This window comes from Rutidosis leptorrhynchoides, chromosome 3 (genome assembly GCF_046630445.1).
Source record: "Rutidosis leptorrhynchoides isolate AG116_Rl617_1_P2 chromosome 3, CSIRO_AGI_Rlap_v1, whole genome shotgun sequence".
In the NCBI taxonomy this organism is placed as follows: Eukaryota; Viridiplantae; Streptophyta; class Magnoliopsida; order Asterales; family Asteraceae; genus Rutidosis; species Rutidosis leptorrhynchoides.
Window position 1 is genome coordinate 593,982,309 of NC_092335.1, and position 23,507 is coordinate 594,005,815.

Genomic DNA, 23,507 nt, shown 5'->3' on the forward strand with positions numbered 1-23,507 from the left:
ATATTTTAGAGTAAAAAACCTTCGTTGACAAGTTTGTACCTATAATTGCTATTAGCGTTAATATAATACAAAATGGAATACTAAACTAAGTCAATTTTGATTGATTTGACCGACGTATGACCGATTTCAACATAATTTCTGACTTTTGACCGGCGTTGACCCAATTTTTCTTGCATTTGACCTGACTTTTGACTGTTGACCGGCTTATAAGAAAACGGGACGGGGTCAAAACGGTTGTGTCACCAAAACGCCTCAACGGGCGTTGCAACGTACGCAACAGACGCCGTTTAGTTATAATCATCATATTGAGTATAATGCGTTCGTACATGATTACTTCTATATGGTTCTGTGTATTAGTTCTTGATGGTTGTTATATAATAGCAAAAATCCTCTCAATATTTTTGTGAGTAGCAAGTTGTTATCATTTTACAAACATTCTTGACCAACATTACTTGATGATGTTTGTTTATCATACACTATTATAGGTATGTTTGATATTGTTGACTTATAGTAATATCTATAATTTCTATTAAAATCCTAAAATGATGATGTCATAAATGAGACTATTCCATTCTATAAAAAAAATCAAAAAATAAAAGAAAAAAAATCTAATCCTAAAATGATGATGTCATAAATGAGACTATTCCATTCTATAAAAAAAATCAAAAAATAAAAGAAAAAAATCTAAGCATGGTGGGTGATGCCATTAATCTAAATAATTTTGAATTAAAATTAAATCTTATTAACTAATTATTATTATTAAATCTTATTAATAATTATTTTAATTATTAAAATTAAATAATTTTGAATTATTTAAATTAATTATTTTGAATTGAGTACGAGAAGGTATAAAAGCTATGCAGAATGAAACCAATTCTAAATTTATATTTTAATTAATACTTTTAAAATAAAATAACAACCAATATTATCCTTATGATTGAATGTGGATTGTTTAATATGCATTTTAGGTGTTTAATGAAATGTTCAGCTGACGAGTTTCTTAGTCGGACTCTGTAGTTTCACGGGTCAATAAACTAAATGACTTTAGCATTTACTTTCACTTAATACCTAAAACATATTATTAAACTATTTCGTTTAAACAAACATGTGATTTCACGGTCATTTCACTAGTTATACTTATAATCAATTAAAAAAGTAGACTAAGATGTCACATGGCAGCCTTAGATTGGCCGGGGAGGTTTAGTTTAACTATTCATTCCGAACCTATTTTTCTAAAAAAAATAAAAAATTTACAATTTACACCCTCGAGTTTCTTTTGTCCGTTTCCAGCCCCTCGCAATTTTCAGCTCTCCCCTTCTCAATTATTATACTTTCCCCCTCCCTTTCTCTTTTTGTCCGGTTTAAGTCCTTGTAATATTTACGATTTCAACCCTTGACTTTTTAAAAATCTATAAGTTACACTTTGACACATCCCTTTTCTTTTTACCCCATTTAACTATTTAAATCCTCGCGATATTTATGATTACAACCCTCGACCTTTTTTTAATTTGTTTAACTTTTTTTTCAACCATAAATCAAAATTTACAATTTTAAACCTTGCTGTTTTTATAATTCTTTCCTCAATCTTTTTTACAATTTTTTTTTTTTTATCTTTTTACCAACATTATATATCGCAACGCTTGCATCTTTTAATCATTGTAATAATCATAAAATAGGTTATATGTACAAGCACAAGTATAGTAAGTTGTTTCTTAGATAATCAAAGAAATATTTTGGGTATGATACTTTTCCTACAATTTTAGAAACATATTATCTATCTACAAATCTTTTATATTTAGTTGATTGATGATTGATATTGATATATTATACTTATACTAATACTATATATTATATTTATTTATGAGTAAAATATAATGTCACTTTTTCCGATGTGGTCTGCCACCCTCACAAGAGTGGTTTCTCTACCCATTTGTCCGTGACCAAAATTTTGTTTGTACCTATTAAAAGTGTAATCATTTTTATGGTGTACTCCTTATTTACATTTTAGTAAGCTTTAAGAATACAACCCATTTTTATCTTGCAACACATTTATACATTTTAATTTTACCAAGTTTGAGTCTGCAACCAATTTTTATTCCGTATTATTAGTTAGGAATACAAATTAATGTGTATATATCTAATGATGCAAGTAAAACTTTGATCTTTCCTACGCGAAAATCATTGTCAATAGCTTCTGATCATACTCCAAATTTTTTTTTTTTTTTTACAAAAATGAAAACTGATACAACTAAAGGACTTTCATTGACCGATGAAAGATCCAACAAAAACGATACGAGAAAGCAAAGTTAAAACCTAACAAGTCTAAAAGGCTATCTACGAAAGAGTCGAGCCTTACAAACCATACAATTTATTGATGTCAAAATATGAGATAATTAACTTAGACGACAATTTAGACCCTTAGCATTGAGTATCTGATGTACAAATTTTATGTTTTTTTTGCCCATCAAAATAAATATTCTATCTTCCACCCCTTCTTGTGATGGTTTATAATTCAATAAACTTTCAAAAAAATTACTATCAATTAGATAGTGAATTCCCTTTTGTGAATATGTGTTTGATAAAATTATTCAAGCAACTACGTATAGAGTATACTCCCATATTTTGCATTTAATGTTGACTTCAATTAGTTTACATAAAAAGTACATCGTTGTTGATGCTGCTGTTTGTGTTGATGCTGTTGTTTGTTTTTCCGTTACTGATGGGCCGATTATTGGGCCTGAACAGGGCCCAGACGATGTTGTTGCTGCTGTTTCTAATGGTGTTTCGGAGTCTAATGATGATAACATAACATTTGCTGAAAGATTGTCTCGATTGAAGATGGAGAAGAAGAAAAAGAAAGAAGAATTGTTGGCAAAACGTAAAGAAGAAACGAACGAAGATAAGCCTTTACCGGTGTTGATTGGCTGCAGTGGAAGAAAATATTGCGATTGTGAGGCCCCCTCGTGTGATGGTTTTTGTAAATCATGGTACGTTTTTAATAGAGATGTTTCAAGAGGTTTACTTGATGATATTAATCCGAGGTCAAGAAAGAAGGTGAACGAGGCTTCCACTTCGGGTACTTTTAAGCTTAAAGATTACAATGATGACTTGGATAATGGGGACGCAATTCAAAACTTGTTCTTAGGGTCTCAAGATGGTAGAGACAGCGGTTCATTGGCTAACGGGAATGGAAAATGTCCGCGAAGGCTTTCGCGGCATTCGATATAATGATGACACGTTTGGCTGAGGAGACCGAACCGGGTGTTGGATCCGTCAATGTGTTAGCTTACAAAATAGAGAATCGATCCGGGAAGAACACTTTGAAAGATATGGTTAATGGTAAGTTGAAAAGGGCGGGACCTAGAGGTTGATTGATTGAGTTCGTCTCGTGTTCTTTCGTATATTTTTTCCATTTTTTTAATTTCACTTAGTTCGTTTGGTTTGGTTCCTATTATTATCGTGTAGTATCCGGTTTAGTTTTAATTAGTTTGTTTTTTTTAGGTTTTTTTAGGTTTTTCATGTTGTTGGGGGAGACTCGTTTTTATATAGTTTTCTTGATTGTTTTCTAGGTGCGAACTTCCCCGTTTCCTCAGGTTATTTGTATTCTCTGTTGAGGGCGTTTCCTCGAGAAAACTGTTAAAATACAATCTAGCATGGATCATTTGGCATGTATTTTCTCTCATTGTGTTGGTGTTTTGTAGGTTCACAACTTGTGAAGATATTGTTTTATAAGAATTCTGTTGTTTTATATTATGAGGTGCATATTGCTACTTGGACATATGTTGAAGGGCTAAAGATGTGAAGTTTAATACTTGGGGACTAACTTGCAAGGCTGGAAGCATTAAGTTATATATACCCGTCATATTTATTTATTTTATTTTTATCACTCTCATATTATCATCATCAGATTCATTCGTATACTTCTAGGGTTTTCATACTTTCTTCTGTATTCGATTCTTAAATCTTGACTTCATTGTTCAAGATTAACTTAGACACTTTTAGTGTTTATATTGTGAGTATTGAGAGTGTTCATCTGTATTTCAATTGTGATTGAATACGATTGTTCTTGTTTCTGGATCGATATTCTGTTGATTAAATAATATTGTTACTCTGATTTTATCATGGTATCAAAGCGTTACGGTGTGATTCTGTGATCGATTTCTGATAGTTTGATTGTTTGTTGAAGATTTTTTGGTTATTTGCTCGAAATTAGGGTTTACTTGATTTCATATTGATCAGATCTTGGATTATTTAGATCTGAGTTAATTCTTGTCTTCTTTTGGGTTCGATTTCGAATTGTGGTGTTTAGATCTTCTTGTTGGATCTGAAAACCCTAATTTTACAAATTAGGGTTTGGGTACTGCTATTCGATTGAAGACTTATCTCTAGTATTCTTCGTGTTTCTTCCGCTGCTAATTCTCTCTTTCATTATATTGAAAGAAGTTTGTAAGTCCTCTTTCATTCTTCTTCCAAATCTGTGTCTATTCGTGGAATTTTAGGTAGATAACTATACTTGACCTGTCAACTTGATTGGCCTGGAATCCTGTCCCTGGTTATCTGATTCCTACTTTTCATTGGTATTGGAGTTGTCTGTTAAAGATAATTCTTTACAGACCTAATAACTATGTTCTGTTGTGTCTTTATTGATTATTTTTTCTTTGTATATTTTGAGATTGTTGCAGGTTGCTTGGTTTTTTATAAACCAAATTGCTTTGCTGGAGTCTTGTAAGTATATTTCTTCTTCTGGCAGCCATTGGTGCTGTTTGTGGGATTCTGTGTTTTTAGGCATATATAGGATTATTTGTTTTTTATTACTTGCAATCTGTTTCTATTTCTTGCTTGCTATCTTAATTTGTTCTTTATTGCTTTCTTCTTATTTGTTATTTGTTGTGTTTTTCTGTAACTTTCATAATGTCTGGTGATGATAGTTCTGCTATTACTCTTGTTAGTAAGATAGATTTTGGTGATCCTTTATATTTGCACGCTAGTGATACAACTGGTACACCTATTATATCTGTTAAACTAAAAGGAACAGAAAATTATTCAGTATGGAGTAGATCAATGATGTTAGCTTTATCTACTAAAAATAAAGTAGGATTTGTTGATGGAACTTGTATTAAAAATGCTGATAATCCTGTTCTTGCTAGTCAATGGGATAGGTGTAATTCCGTTGTTCTTTCAGGGTCTATTTCTGAAGATCTTTATTCTGGTCAAATTTATTCTACTATTGCATCTGTTGTATGAACTGAACTTAAAGAAACTTATGATAAAGTGGATGGATCCATGATTTTTAATTTGCATTCTAAACTAAATTATTTAAAGCAAAATGGAATTTCTGTGTCTGATTATTATCATAATCTTAATTCTTTGTGGAAACAATATGATGAGATAGTTAAAATTCCTGTATGCACATGTGCTGCTGCAGCTGTTTTACAAAATCATACAAAAATTTTAAGATTAAATCAATTTTTTATGGGACTAGATGATGATTTTATGCAAACAAGAAGCAATTTATTACTAAGAGATCCTTTTCCTGATGTTAAAGCTGCTTTTGCAGTAATATCTAGGGAGGAATCTCATAGGAAGATTGCTTCTAATAGTTTTTCAAATAAAAATCATAACTCTGCTTTTGTGTCTCAAGTTGGAAATTCTGGATCCAGTTTCACTTATAATAACAAGTCTAAGGTTAATAGAGTTCCTAATCCTAATCTAAAATGTACAAAATGTAATAAGATTGGACATACTATTGATAGATGTTTTGAGATTATAGGCTATCCTTCTGTAACGACCCAACCCGTTATCCAACCGAAAACGTAACAATTTTTTTTTATATAACTAGTTCATCTGGACGGCGTCCAGTTATCTGGATGGCGTCCAGTTGTGAAGGCCAGGACGGCGTCCAAGCAATCTAGACGGCGTCCAAATGGTCTTCCAGCTGCTGTCCAAAATGCCCATTTTACGCGAACGGAAAACACGTTTCCCGACACCTTTAAATGAAATGAAATATCACAACACTTCATATTAAGTAAAACTAAGAAATTTTCACTATTAAACAAGTTTTACGACGTCAGGCCCACATTGGACGTTTTACGAAATACATACAAAAATTCGAGTTTCAACCATACGAGTTTAATTTCCAAACAAATTACGAGCATGATGTTTGGGGATAAACTACCCAATCCTAGGCCGAAACCAAAAGTAATCCAAGCAAGCACAACAAGGATAACCATCTAAATCCCGAGCATACCCTTGCCAAAACCGCTTCCGAACCTAAAAATGTAAACAACGAGAGGGTAAGCTAATTGCTTAGTGAGTAAAACATTTATACACATACATATATAGTTTACCTACACGCATACCCCAACACATAACACGTATAAGAACGTATAAGCAATCTAGCAATACCACATACAACTATCAACAACGTTAGCATATAACTCAACACAATAATATACTAAATCAATACAATGCATAAACATACCAACCATTCCCGCTATAGCACTACCACCTTGTAGTCGACCAATAACGTCGAGTCACACTCGTGTGATGTCACCAGCTTGTGAATCATCATAAGGTGTCACCGACTTGTGAATCACCAAAGGGTGTCACCAACTTGTGAACTACCCACCAATACCTATGGGTCACCGACTTGTGAACGCCATGTGGTGTCACCAACTTGTGAAGCACCACTAAGTTTCACCAACTTGTGAAACACTATGAAGTGTCACCGACTTGTGAATCACTTCCCAACATATGGTGTCACCGACTTGTGAATCACCATTAGGTGTCACCAACTTGTGAATCACCTATTGAGAAACTATCGACTTGTAGTTCTCATCCCATCATACCAACAAATAAATCACCGTCTTGTGACACATACAAACATAATACTCACGATGTGACACCGAAGACCCACATCACACACGAGTAGATAAACTACATACACACATGTATAAATATTCCACTCACCTTGGTTACAAGAAAGGCAACTCCCGCTTGAGCTCCGAATCATCCAAATGTGAGTCACCTAGATAATTCACGAACAAATAAGCTAAACACTCTAGCTTATGCCCAAAACACCATAAGTAAAATTTCGACCCATTTGCACATACTTCACTTTGACTAAGTCAAAACTCGCCCAAAATCACTCATAATCACAATTAACTAGCGATTATGTTCTAACACCATATTTTACTCAAATCTCAAGTGTTAAACACTTATCTTACCCAAATTGACACCAAACCCTAGTTTTGACCCATTTTAAAATTAGTCAACCAAAATACACCCAATTGGGTTTCAACACATCCATAATCACTAAACCTAGTGATTAACCCATTTTGCAAGTCTTGAACTTGACCAAAACAACAACTAACCCAAAATCCACCAACGACACAATAAGACCCAAATACTAGAATCACTAAACTCACTTCATGAGTTTAAATGAGTTTATCCACAATATCAAGTTCTAACCCTAACTTGAATATCAACTCAATTAATGAAATTCAGAGTTAGAACTTACCACTACTACCAAAACGTAGCCAAGAACGAGATGAACAACTTTAAAACCCGAGCTTTGGTGAGAATCCAACTCCTTCTTCTCCAATCAAGCTCTCTCTCTCTCTCTCTAAACTCTTCTCTCTCTAGAATTGGATGAGAGTGTTTGTGTGGATGAAATGTGATCCACAAATGGGATCTAGATTAGTTTTGAGGGCTCCAAACCGACACCCAAGTGAATTTACCAAAATGCCCCTTTTTAAAACAAAATAAAACAGCTGGCCCGTCAGCACATTTGGACGGCTTCCAGAATGTGGGACGGCGTCCAGTTTCAAAGGGTAGGATGGCGTCCAGATTGTGGGATGACGTCCCATTGCACTGAAATAGAAACAAGGTCTTACAACTCCCCCCACTTAATTTGGATCACATCCTCGTGATCTTAGCCCCAAAACAGCAAAAACCACGCCCTCCTCGACTCTTCGAGTTCCCACACAACTCTACACCCCCTTGATGTCACCATTGCATCCCATCGATCACACTTTCTCACCACATAACGTTCCAAACATGTAACCATCCTTCGTGACTCATTGGCGCACTCCAATTCTCGGCTTAAAGTTCTACCGCCAATCGATAATCTAATGGGGTCATCCGCACCACGCACACAGTGATGGAATTTCTCGCAAGCCTTTCAGTACTCCAACCGACATGCAACTTCCACAATTTCCATAACCCGTCCACCATTACCCGGTGAACCTCGTTTGGATCGTCCTTTAAAGATGATCTTAACACCTTTCGCACGTTTAAGTCCTCAATACTCTAAGGAACTCACTCTCGAACGCGCTCTATAGTAACTTATCTCTATACGAGACAGTCGAAATCAACCCCCTACGTCCCTAGTTTGATCACAAAATGGGATGACTTCCGATAAATTGTTCAAACACACCTACCAAACCGAGGCACTACCGTACCCTCCGGGTACTTACTGTAGTGACCCGAACTTTTCCATATTTATATATATATTAAATGAAATTGTTATTTACATGATTAAGTGTTTCCAACATGTTAAGCAATGAAACTTGTTAAGACTTGATTAATTGAAATAGGTTTCATATAGACAATTGACCACCCAAGTTGACCGGTGATTCACGAACGTTAAAACTTGTAAAAACTATATGATGACATATATATAGATATATATATATATAGATATATATATATATATATATATATATATATATATATATATATATATATATATATATATATATATATATAATATGATATTATGATAAGTAAACATATCATTAAGTATATTAACAATGAACTACATATGTAAAAGCAAGACTACTAACTTAATGATTTTGAAACGAGATATATATGTAACGATTATCGTTGTAACGACATTTAATGTATATATATCATATTAAGAGATATTCATACATCATATTATCATGATAATATAATAATTTAAAATCTCATTTGATATTATAAACATTGGGTTAACAACATTTAACAATATCGTTAACCTAAAGGTTTCAAAACAGCACTTACATGTAACGACTAACGATGACTTAACGACTCAGTTAAAATGTATATACATGTAGTGTTTTAATATGTATTTATACACTTTTGAAAGACTTCAAGACACTTATCAAAATACTTCTACTTAACAAAAATGCTTACAATTACATCCTCGTTCAGTTTCATCAACAATTCTACTCGTATGCACCCGTATTCGTACTCGTACAATACATAGCTTTTAGATGTATGTACTATTGGTATATACACTCCAATGATCAGCTCTTAGCAGCCCATGTGAGTCACCTAACACATGTGGGAACCATCATTTGGTAACTAGCATGAAATATCTCATAAAATTACAAAAATATGAGTAATCATTCATGACTTATTTACATGAAAACAAAATTACATATCCTTTATATCTAATCCATACACCAACGACCAAAAACACCTACAAACACTTTCATTCTTCAATTTTATTCATCTAATTGATCTCTCTCAAGTTCTATCTTCAAGTTCTAAGTGTTCTTCATAAATTCTACAAGTTCTAGTTTCATAAAATCAAGAATACTTCCAAGTTTGCTAGCTTACTTCCAATCTTGTAGAGTGATCATCCAACCTCAAGAAATCTTTCTTATTTATAGTAAGATATCTTTCTAATACAAGGTAATACTCATATTCAAACTTTGATTCAATTTCTATAACTATAACAATCATATTTCGAGTGGAAATCTTACTTGAACTTGTTTTTTCGTGTCATGATTCTGCTTCAAGAACTTTCAAGCCATCCAAGGATCCTTTTGAAACGACCCGACCCAATCCATAGGGACGAATACAATAACATATGATTACATCGCGAGGCATTTGACCTCTATATGATACGTTTTATAAACATTGCATTCTTTTGAAAAGATATACCATAAATGAATATTTAAAATTCAATGTTTTCGACATCTGATGATTTCTACATATAGATAATCACCGTAAATAACAGTTTACAAGAATACTTTCGTTGACAATGCAGTCAAAATAAATACACGGTGATGATTTTGTGAATGCAATGCTTCCTCGAATAAAACATGTATGACTCCATGCACATGGTTTCTCTAACATATATTCAAACAGCGGAAGACTTCTAGGAACCTGAGAATAAACATGCTTTAAACGTCAACATAAAGTTGGTGAGATATAGGTTTAATGCTAGCAGCGTTATAAATATAGACCACAAGATTTCATATACATAAATGTTTTAATAAAAATATTCTAAGTGGTTGAGCACTTGATAACCATCTTAACATTTAATCAACGTCGCATATTCCCTTTATTATGAAATCTCACTACACTGTACCAAGTGTAGTCACCGAAATCTCACTACACTGTACAACTATTAAACAAGGTTTTTAAACTCCGAATCTAACAATAACTCCGAATCTAGCAATGCAGCTAACGGCGCAAGAAATCGTGTAGGATGCACCTACAAAGAATTCACTACCTGCAAACCTTTGGAATTTGATGGAACCGAAGGACCGATCAGATTGAAACGGTGGACCGAGAAGATCGAATCGGTGTTTGCCATAAGTAAGTGTACTGAAGAGGACAAAGTGAAGTACGCTACGCATACCTTCACAGGTACTGAGTTAACATGGCAGAATACCTATCTAGAGCAAGTGGGACAAGATGATGCTTACGCACTATCGTGGTCAGCATTCAAGCACTTGATGAACGAGAAGTACCGTCCCAGAACCGAGGTCAATAAGCTCAAGACAGAACTTAGAGGGTTACGAACCCAAGGATTTGATATTACCACGTACGAAATACGATTCACAGAATTGTGCCTATTGTGTCCGAGAGCGTTCGAAGATGAGGAAGAGAAGATCGACGCGTTTGTGAAAGGATTACCGGAAAGAATCCAAGAAGATATAAGTTCACACGAGCCCGCCTCCATACAACAGGCATGTAGAATGGCTCACAAACTAGTGAACCAGATTGAGGAAAGAATTAAAGAACATGCGGCTGAAGAGGCCAATGTGAAGCAAGTCAAAAGAAAGTGGGAGGAAAACGGTGATAAGAATCACCAATACAACAACAACAACAATTACAACAATAATCGCAACAACTATCCCAACAATCGCAACATCAATCGCAACTACAACAAACGACCCAACAACAACAACAACAACAACAACAACAACAGCAACTACAACAATCATTCCAACAACAATAACAACTGCAACAACAACAACAATCAGAAGCAGCTATGCCAAAGGTGTGAAAAGTATCACTCGGGGTTCTGCACCAAATTTTGCAACAAGTGTAAAAGAAATGGTCATAGCGCGGTGAAGTGTGAGGTCTACGGACCAGGGGTTAACAGAACGAAAGGAACAAATGGTGTCGGAACGAGTAATGGCGGAGCAAGTAGTGTCGGAGCAAGTTATGCCAATGTAGTTTGTTATAAATGTGGAAAACCGGGCCACAATATTAGAAATTTCCTGAACCAGGAGAACACGAATGGACAAGGCCGCGGAAGAGTTTTCAATATTAATGCGGCAGAGGCACAGGAAGACTCGGAGCTTGTTACGGGTACGTTTCTTATTGACAATAAATCTGCTTACGTTTTATTTGATTCGGGTGCGGATAGAAGCTATATGAGTAGAGATTTTTGTGCTAAATTAAGTTGTCCATTGACGTCGTTGGATAGTAAATTTTTACTCGAATTAGCAAACGGTAAATTAATTTCAGCAGATTATATATGCCGGAATCGAGAAATTAAACTGGGTAGCCAAATATTTAAGATTGATTTGATACCAGTAGAGTTAGGGAGTTTTGATGTAATAGTTGGCATGGACTGGCTGAAGAAGGTGAAAACAGAGATCGTATGTTTTAAAAATGCAATTTGCATTGTACGAGAAGAAGGAGAACCCTTAATGGTGTACGGAGAAAAGGGCAACACGAAGCTACATCTTATTAGTAATTTGAAGGCACAAACACTAATAAGAAAAGGTTGCTATGCTATTCTAGCACACGTCGAGAAAGTACAAACTGAAGAAAAGAGCATCAATGATGTTCCCGTCGCAAAAGAATTTCCCGATGTATTTCCGAAAGAATTACCGGGACTACCTCCACATCGATCTGTTGAATTTCAAATAGATCTTGTACCAGGAGCTGCACCAATAGCTCGTGCTCCTTATAGACTCGCACCCAGCGAGATGAAAGAACTGCAAAGCCAACTGCAAGAACTATTAGAACGTGGTTTCATTCGACCAAGCACATCACCATGGGGAGCTCCTGTTTTGTTTGTCAAGAAGAAGGATGGTACATTTAGGTTGTGTATTGACTACAGAGAGTTGAAAAAACTTACCATCAAAAACCGTTATCCACTGCCGAGAATTGACGACTTATCTGATCAACTACAAGGCTCGTTGGTTTATTCGAAGATCGATTTACGTTCTGAATATCATCAAATGCAAGTAAAGGAGGATGATATTCCAAAAACTGCTTTTAGGACGCGTTATGGTCATTACGAGTTTATGGTTATGCCGTTTGGATTGACTAACACACCAGCTGTGTTCATGGACCTTATGAACCGAGTGTGTGGGCCATATCTTGACAAGTTTGTCATTGTTTTCATCGATGACATACTTATTTACTCAAAGAATGATCAAGAGCACGAAGAACATTTGAGAAAAGTGCTAGAAGTATTGAGGAAAGAAAAACTGTACGCTAAATTTTCAAAGTGTGCATTTTAGTTGGAAGAAGTTCAATTCCTCGGTCACATAGTGAACAAAGAAGGTATCCAGGTGGACCCAGCAAAGATCGAAACCGTTGAAAAGTGGGAAACCCCAAAAACTCCGAAGCATATACGTCAATTTTTAGGATTGGCTGGTTACTACAGAAGATTCATCCAAGGTTTCTCCAAAATAGCAAAACCCTTGACTGCATTAACGCATAAAGGGAAGAAATTTGAATGGAAGGATGAACAAGAGAAGGCGTTTCAATTATTGAAGAAAAAGCTAACTACGGCACCTATATTGTCATTGCCTGAAGGGAATGATGATTTTGTGATTTATTGTGACGCATCAAAGCAAGGTCTCGGTTGTGTATTAATGCAACGAACGAAGGTGATTGCTTATGCGTCTAGACAATTGAAGATTCACGAGCAAAATTATACGACGCATGATTTGGAATTAGGCGCGGTTGTTTTTGCATTAAAGACTTGGAGGCACTACTTATATGGGGTCAAAAGTATTATATATACCGACCACAAAAGTCTTCAACATATATTTAATCAGAAACAACTGAATATGAGGCAGCGTAGGTGGATTGAATTGTTGAATGATTATGACTTTGAGATTCGTTACCACTCGGGGAAGGCAAATGTGGTAGCCGACGCCTTGAGCAGAAAGGACAGAGAACTCATTCGAGTAAAATCTATGAATATAATGATTCACACTAACCTTACTACTCAAATAAAGGAGGCGCAACAAGGAGTTTTAAAAGAGGGAAATTTAAAGGATGAAATACCCAAAGGATCGGAGAAGCATCTTAATATTCAGGAAGACGGAACCCGGTATAGGGCTGAAAGAATTTGGGTACCAAAATTTGGAGATATGAGAGAAATGGTACTTAGAGAAGCTCATAAAACCAGATACTCAATACATTCGGGAACGGGGAAGATGTATAAGGATCTTAAGAAACATTTTTGGTGGCCAGGTATGAAAGCCGATATTGCTAAATATGTAGGAGAATGTTTGACGTGTTCTAAGGTCAAAGCTGAACATCAGAAACCATCAGGTCTACTACAACAACCTAAAATCCCGGAATGGAAATGGGAAAACATTACCATGGATTTCATTACTAAATTGCCAAGGACTACAAGTGGTTATGATACTATTTGTGTAATAGTTGATCGTCTCACCAAGTCAGCACACTTCCTGCCAATAAGAGAAGATGACAAGATGGAGAAGTTAGCACGACTGTATTTGAAGGAAGTCGTCTCCAGACATGGAATACCAATCTCTATTATCTCTGATAGGGATGGCAGATTTATTTCAAGATTCTGGCAGACATTACAGCAAGCATTAGGAACTCGTCTAGACATGAGTACTGCCTATCATCCACAAACTGATGGTGTAACGACCCGGAAATTTCGACCAAATTTAAACTTTAATTTTCATAGGTTTCCGACACGATAAGCAAAATCTGTAATATTGAGTCTAGAAAGTTTGAAATTTATATTTGGATAATCAGTTACCCTTTAACTTCTTCCGACGATTCACGAACAATTATTTGTAAATAAATGTTATTACAAATGTAGGTAGTGGAAATAATAAAATATAATTAAATCATTAGAAGTTATTATGTAAAGTAACATACGGAGTAATTAAGTTGCTATTAAAATGAAAATTTATAGATATGAACTCTATACCTCAATAATGATTATATGTATAATGTAATTACATTAAAGTGTAAATAATAAATATTCAACATATGTTATCATATAATTATTAAGTATAAGATAATTAATAAATAATTTTATTATAAAATTTCAAGTTAAAAATATAGCTGTTATAATAATATTGTTATTACTCTTAATAATAATATCAATGCTAGGGTTATTATTATATTAAATATAAAATTTATTGATATGAATTGGATATATATATATATACATATAAATATATAAATTGTTACTACCATTAAACAATATTAATATTATTATGATTTTTTTTAACATTAATAACATTATTAATATCATTTTTATCATTATTATTTTAATTATTATTATTAGACTTATTATCATTCTTAGTTATTAAAATTTTATTACTTTTATCATTATTTAGATACTATAGTTATAAATGTTATTATTAATTCTATTATTATTACTATTATTGTTATTATTGTTATTATTAATATTAATATATTTTAATTAATAATTAGTAAAACTACATATATAAATATTGATAAATACGGATAAGTATAGGCTAATTATATGGATACAGATATATATACATACGCTTAACCATCTGTTTCAGATATTTTTTTCCCCTTTCCTGTAAACCCGTGACATCCCTTTTGACCTGAGCGATTTTTTTTGGATTCAATTGTTCACATCAGCCTATTTATATATTACATCTGTAATTGATAAGAGCAAAGGAGTTCCTCATCTATATATTTCTTCCTTTTCCTTTTCTGTCTCTTAAACGGAACCCAATTAATCATTATTTGATTAGGATCAAATTGAAGAAAAGTAGAAATGCAGTAATGTTTTAAATCATGTATTGAACGTTTCCCCAAATTCTCAGGTCTTAAATCGTTATATCAAAGTCGAATTTTTGAGTCAAACTTATAAATTGAAAAGTCAAGCTATTTGTTCATAAGGAAATTCGATTTCATTGTGAAGTTTAAAGTCGAATTGATGTTACAGGAAGTTTATAGGATTGATTTGGAAACTTTTTCATGTTATAACAATTATCTAAATCTGTATGAATTCCGAAATCAAAATTTTTTTTTTTATATCTGCCACGAACAGCAAGTGTACGGTTTTATATATATATATTTTTTTTATTTTTCGTTTTCAACAAATATAAACCATTGATATGGATTTTGTTTTGTGTTGAAGTATTTAAATCGTTGTTAGTTGATTTATGTTCTGTTTTGATTAATCCCTGGTCGAATAAATTCTGGTTTGGAGAAGAAAGAGTGAAAACAGAAAGATAGTTTAAAATAAATTGGAAGGGGTTTTAATCAGATAATTCGAATTGGTTCAATGGTTTGATGTGTTGTTTGGTGTGAGAGTGACCCTGGTTCGATTCTGGCAACTGCCATTTCTTTTTAGGAAGCTATTTGCTCATTTAAAGGTAGTAACATTATAGCCATTATTATCATCTTAATTAAAAATTTATGTGAATTATCATTTTTATTAAAAGTAATATTTTTTTTATTAAAATTAATATTAGTAATAAAATTATCATTTTTATTATTATTAAAACTATCAATGTTATTATTACTAGAATTATCATTATTTTTATCATTATTATTTTATTATCATTTTTATTAATTCTAACACTAATTTTATTATTCTTATTATTATTATTATTAATACTATTAATATATCAAATAAAATATATTATTTACATAAAACATAATTATATTAATATGGTTATAATAAATAATAATTATCTATTTATTGTGTTAAAAAAAATAATAAATATAGTTAATTTAGTTATTGATGAAACGTACCAGTTACTAAAATAACAATTACTAATAATACCTAAATTTGTTCAATTTCAAATATGTGTGTTAATAAATATACAAATGATATAGGTTCGTGAATCCGAGGCCAACCTTATACTTGATCAATGATGTTATATGTATTTTTACTACAAAATACATTAGGTGAGTATATAGGCCCTTTTAAACTCTAAATATTTTGGGCTGAGAATACATGCGCTGTTTTTATAAATGATTTACGTTATGGACACAAGTGATCAAAACTAAATTCTCGGTTGAGTTGTACCATGGCATATTTCTTTATACTTGGTAACTGCAAATTACGTGAGGAGCGTAAACGCGAATCCTGTTGATAGATCTATCGGGCTGACATCCCCAACCGGGCTGGACGACCAGCATTTAACGGTTGCACAGTACTTCGTTCTCGTTACTACACTTGGTACGGTGTAGGGTTTATTTAAGAATATGCTGCTGTGACTTTTAGTTAAGTATGGTTACCAAGTGCTCAACTGCTTTTCTATACACGAGGAGTGTATTATGTATAAACTTAAAATCTTGTGGTCCATTGTTATTACGCTGCTAGCATCAAACCTATATATCTCACCAACTTTATGTTGACATTTTAAAGCATGTTATTCTCAGGTACGAATTAAGTCTTCCGCTGTGCATTTGCTCATGTTAAGGATATTACTTGGAGTCGATCATCACAATGGAACCAAATGTTGAAGACTTCGTCCGGGAGGATAAGGTCGAGGTCTTTACAGTTGGTATCAGAGCGTTGGTCTTAGCGAACCAGGTCTTCCATTAGTGTGTCTAACTGGTAGTTGTTAGGATACATTAGTGAGTCTGGACTTTGACCGTGTCTACTTGTCAAAAAGTTTTGCTTATCACATCTGGTCGAAAACCATCTGCTTACCATCCTTAGGGAATTTCCTTCCTATCATTCTTAAGTCTAGACACGTCTTACTGCATTTAGTGCATCGATAGTGTATAGACAAAACTCATATCTTAGCGTATCTGTTACTGTAGAATTGCTTGACTTATGCTGTAGGTTCCTCTGTTGGCTACGAAATCTTTAGTATATTATATAGATATTCTATGAAGTTAGAATATCATTCTATATTCGAAAATCATTTCACATCAAAGATCCTTCTCAAATTGCCCTCTTGGCGATAAACCTGAAAGCATTTACCGGCGAACCTGTTTGAGAAACCATTTATCCTCTCATTTCTAGAGTATCTCGTCACGATTATATATTATCCTATATTTGAATCTTACTTACCCGCTCGTTTCAATCGTCCATCATCTCGACATAATATTAGAAGTTAACGAACTACGTGCTCGAGTAATGGCTTTGGAAAAATCTGGTGCGGAGGTTACAAACACCAGCAGCAGCACCAGCAGCATAAACCGTACCACCATCATCAACGCCGACAATACTCTTATCACACCAACCACAATCACGTCATAAACGTCACGATCTGTACCTCGGATATCAACATCATATGCCTCAATATCATCATCTGTACTTCAAGTATAATCTTCGTTCTATATATTGTTCTACATCGATTACCTTCGCTTTACGTAACGTTCTACCTCATATATCTTCGTTTGACATGGTGATTATGAAATCTCTAATGTTTTAAAGATCATGTAATCCAGTACTAACGATAAAACAAATGAGTTTAATATCTTATTGACTCATTAAATCCAAGATTACATCCGATGAAAATATATATGCAAGTATATTTTCATAAAGATTGTAATTAAAAATTCTCTCGTACAAACTATTAATGATGAAAATATTTTAACGGGTGGGTAGTACCCGATGAATATTTAGATTTCACATTAATAAGTTACACTGTACATTTTTCGAACCTGATTCAACGGTCATTTGCTATCCTACTTGCAATCACCGATATACGTATCCGTTCATTCCAGATTAATCATTTCCATTTAAATTTCATATTTGGATTTTACCTACCCGAATCCAACAAGTGGCATAAAGAAGAAATATTGGACAAATTAAAAATTGCTAGAAACACACGAATTAACTACTTAAAAATCTGTTAAGAATTTCACGCTAACTGTTCCGGCTAACTGTTCCCAGCTAACTGATTAACATTTAATTTATCGCAATTTACATTCTCGCAATTTTAAATTTCTGCACTGTACATACTGTTGGGACACATGTACAACAATACGTCGGAATAATTCTGAGACAACACGTTGTATAATGGGTCATGATATATATTTATTTATTTTACGCATTTTAAATAACGGGACACGTATGCAAGGTTTCGACTTATCATATTGACCCATCTATATATATATTTTGGAACAACCATAGACACTCTATATGTGAAGGTGGGAGTTGGCTATACAGGGTTGGAGTTGATTCCAAAATATATATATACTTTGAGTTGTGATCGACACTGAGACCGGTACACGGGTCACGATACGTATTAATTATGTATATTAAATTATATATGAATATATTGAACTGTTGAACTAATTGGACCATTGGACAATCGGACTAATAGATTGCTAACTATGGACAAGTAAACTGAATTAAAATATTGATTATAACATATGAAACTAAACTAATCTTCAAGTTTGTCACTTGATTCTATCTTAAACCTCATTCGTATCTTGACGATTACAATTCGCATTCACAAATTTTCATGATTCTTGAAAACACCTCGATCGGAAAGATGAACCAACCGCACTTCATCTACAGAAGAAAAGATTTATGCACCTGAAAAACTTTCGAATCCAAATTCATAGTTTAACACATATCGTGTTGAATCCTTTGCCATTTATTAGCAAAAACAACCCTACAATTTCTTTTCAGGAAGCTAATTTTGTCACAACTCCACTTCGATTTTTTTTCCAGTGAGACTACTCCTATTATAATCTCGATATTTATACCTTGTCCCTTCACCGTTGTTACCAGAGATCCTTTTATATTCCACGATATCATCATCAGATGTACCAGCAGTTCGTCATCTTTTTGGCAGAATCCGCAATCAGTATTTTGAAAATCTTGCAGAACTTCTTCCGTCATACCTACAACGTCTATCCCTAAGAGTTTCATACTCCGAATGTGAAGTTTCTGAAAAACACCCTGAACTATGAAGTAGTTCTTAAAATGCTGATGAAGCAGCAAAAACTGTAAACGACTTTAACAAGTCAAAAGGTTGACGATAAAGTACAGTAGGTTGGTAAAGCTCAGAAAAAGAGAAGGTTTGGAACTGGAAAACGGATTGAGCAAAGTATGAAGGAGGCTGTGAACAAATCGTGAAAACAGAACCTGTCTTCAAAGGATCCAAATGATCCAGTGCCTGCTGAAATCGTTAGTAAGAACTCTACTCCTTATTCTAAACTTTTCAAGACGATATTCTTCATCATCATCTTATCTTAGATATTATAAGATATCTTCATATCTTTCGTTATACATATTCTCCATATTTCTGGAGATATTCTCACAACTATTCCTATCTGCGATCATTCAACTCTTCATAACATCTGCGTTACAATATAAAAGAAACTGTGTTAGTTTCTAAATTCCGAAACCTCCAAGTTTAAAATATGAATGTTTTGAAGTAGTGTTGGGAACTGATGCATGAATTAGTATAATATAATGAAACTTGATCAACTTCATTATATTACATTAAGTTATGTTGAGTTTCTAATGAAGCATGATGATTCACAGTACCGTCATCATGTGCCATGTTACACGGCTCTTACATTCTATCCAATTACGAAACAGGAACATATCATAGTTCTATCTTCCTGGACATTCTGGTAATTTGACAAATCAAAATCGTGCCATTACCATTTCTTTCTAAAAGCATTAGCTATGTTCATTCCAAATTTCATAACTACGAATTCCGGACCCTTGCTCGCTTGACTCGAGAACGGGAAAATATAAAACCCAACAACCACTCAGAATTTACAAACCGTGTATATCAATGCAGATAGCAATATAGAGACACGAGAGAACTAGAAACACTATAAACACAAGAGCATAGTAGAAGTAAATAGATTCTTCTGGTGGTAGATGAAAAAGAAGAATGACAGATGTGAAAATTAAGAGTATATCAAGAATCAGAATGAGATGGAGCATATTGATGAATGTTTTAAAGTAAGAATTAAGGAGAAAACGTAGAAGATGTGGGATATGGAAATAAGGAAACGAAGGGGGTAGATTTATAGTGAAATATCCGACAGAGAAATCGAAACAGATTGCCGCATTAAATCAAAGAAAATCCTGATCGCCGAAGAACCAAATCTTATTACATAAGATTTTCTTTAAATCCCATAAATTCCGGAAATCAATCCTAATCATGTCATCGGTTAAAACAATTCCATATTTACTCATTTCACTCTTTTGTGATAGCTTCACTCGTACGCTTCACATGATCGAATCGTTTTATCTAATATCTCTCGATAAGGATAAAACTCCATTATTACCTCATATTCATCATGAAAACATTCTTATTGTAATCTAAGACGATCTCGATCAAATTTCGAGGACGAAATTTTTTTAACGGGTGGGTACTGTAACGACCCGGAAATTTCGACCAAATTTAAACTTTAATTTTCATAGGTTTCCGACACGATAAGTAAAATCTGTAATATTGAGTCTAGAAAGTTTGAAATTTATATTTGGATAATCAGTTACCCTTTAACTTCTTCCGACGATTCACGAACAATTATTTGCAAATAAATGTTATTACAAATGTAGGTAGTGGAAATAATAAAATATAATTAAATCATTAGAAGTTATTATGTAAAGTAACATACGGAGTAATTAAGTTGCTATTAAAATGAAAATTTATAGATATGAACTCTATACCTCAATAATGATTATATGTATAATGTAATTACATTAAAGTGTAAATAATAAATATTCAACATATGTTATCATATAATTATTAAGTATAAGATAATTAATAAATAATTTTATTATAAAATTTCAAGTTAAAAATATAGCTGTTATAATAATATTGTTATTACTCTTAATAATAATATCAATGCTAGGGTTATTATTATATTAAATATAAAATTTATTGATATGAATTGGATATATATATATATATATATATATATACATATAAATATATAAATTGTTACTACCATTAAACAATATTAATATTATTATGATTTTTTTTAACATTAATAACATTATTAATATCATTTTTATCATTATTATTTTAATTATTATTATTAGACTTATTATCATTCTTAGTTATTAAAATTTTATTACTTTTATCATTATTTAGATACTATAGTTATAAATGTTATTATTAATTCTATTATTATTACTATTATTGTTATTATTGTTATTATTAATATTAATATATTTTAATTAATAATTAGTAAAACTACATATATAAATATTGATAAATACGGATAAGTATAGGCTAATTATATGGATACAGATATATATACATACGCTTAACCATCTGTTTCAGATATTTTTTCCCCTTTCCTGTAAACCCGTGACATCCCTTTTGACCTGAGCGATTTTTTTTGGATTCAATTGTTCACATCAGCCTATTTATATATTACATCTGCAATTGATAAGAGCAAAGGAGTTCCTCATCTATATATTTCTTCCTTTTCCTTTTCTGTCTCTTAAACGGAACCCAATTAATCATTATTTGATTAGGATCAAATTGAAGAAAAGTAGAAATGCAGTAATGTTTTAAATCATGTATTGAACGTTTCCTCAAATTCTCGGGTCTTAAATCGTTATATCAAAGTCGAATTTTTGAGTCAAACATATAAATTGAAAAGTCAAGCTATTTGTTCATAAGGAAATTCGATTTCATTGTGAAGTTTAAAGTCGAATTGATGTTACAGGAAGTTTATAGGATTGATTTGGAAACTTTTTCATGTTATAACAATTATCTAAATCTGTATGAATTCCGAAATCAAAATTTTTTTTTTATATCTGCCACGAACAGCAAGTGTACGGTTTTATATATATATATATTTTTTTTATTTTTCGTTTTCAACAAATATAAACCATTGATATGGATTTTGTTTTGTGTTGAAGTATTTAAATCGTTGTTAGTTGATTTATGTTCTGTTTTGATTAATCCCTGGTCGAATAAATTCTGGTTTGGAGAAGAAAGAGTGAAAACAGAAAGATAGTTTAAAATAAATTGGAAGGGGTTTTAATCAGATAATTCGAATTGGTTCAATGGTTTGATGTGTTGTTTGGTGTGAGAGTGACCCTGGTTCGATTCTGGCAACTGCCATTTCTTTTTAGGAAGCTATTTGCTCATTTAAAGGTAGTAACATTATAGCCATTATTATCATCTTAATTAAAAATTTATGTGAATTATCATTTTTATTAAAAGTAATATTTTTTTATTAAAATTAATATTAGTAATAAAATTATCATTTTTATTATTATTAAAACTATCGATGTTATTATTACTAGAATTATCATTATTTTAATCATTATTATTTTATTATCATTTTTATTAATTCTAACACTAATTTTATTATTCTTATTATTATTATTATTAATACTATTAATATATCAAATAAAATATATTATTTACATAAAACATAATTATATTAATATGGTTATAATAAATAATAATTATCTATTTATTGTGTTAAAAAATAATAATAAATATAGTTAATTTAGTTATTGATGAAACGTACCAGTTACTAAAATAACAATTACTAATAATACCTAAATTTGTTCAATTTCAAATATGTGTGTTAATAAATATACAAATGATATAGGTTCGTGAATCCGAGGCCAACCTTATACTTGATCAATGATGTTATATGTATTTTTACTACAAAATACATTAGGTGAGTATATAGTCCCTTTTAAACTCTAAATATTTTGGGCTGAGAATACATGCGCTGTTTTTATAAATGATTTACGTTATGGACACAAGTGATCAAAACTAAATTCTCGGTTGAGTTGTACCATGGCATATTTCTTTATACTTGGTAACTGCAAATTACGTGAGGAGCGTAAACGCGAATCCTGTTGATAGATCTATCGGGCTGACATCCCCAACCGGGCTGGACGACCAGCATTTAACGGTTGCACAGTACTTCGTTCTCGTTACTACACTTGGTACGGTGTAGGGTTTATTTAAGAATATGCTGCTGTGACTTTTAGTTAAGTATGGTTACCAAGTGCTCAACTGCTTTTCTATACACGAGGAGTGTATTATGTATAAACTTAAAATCTTGTGGTCCATTGTTATAACGCTGCTAGC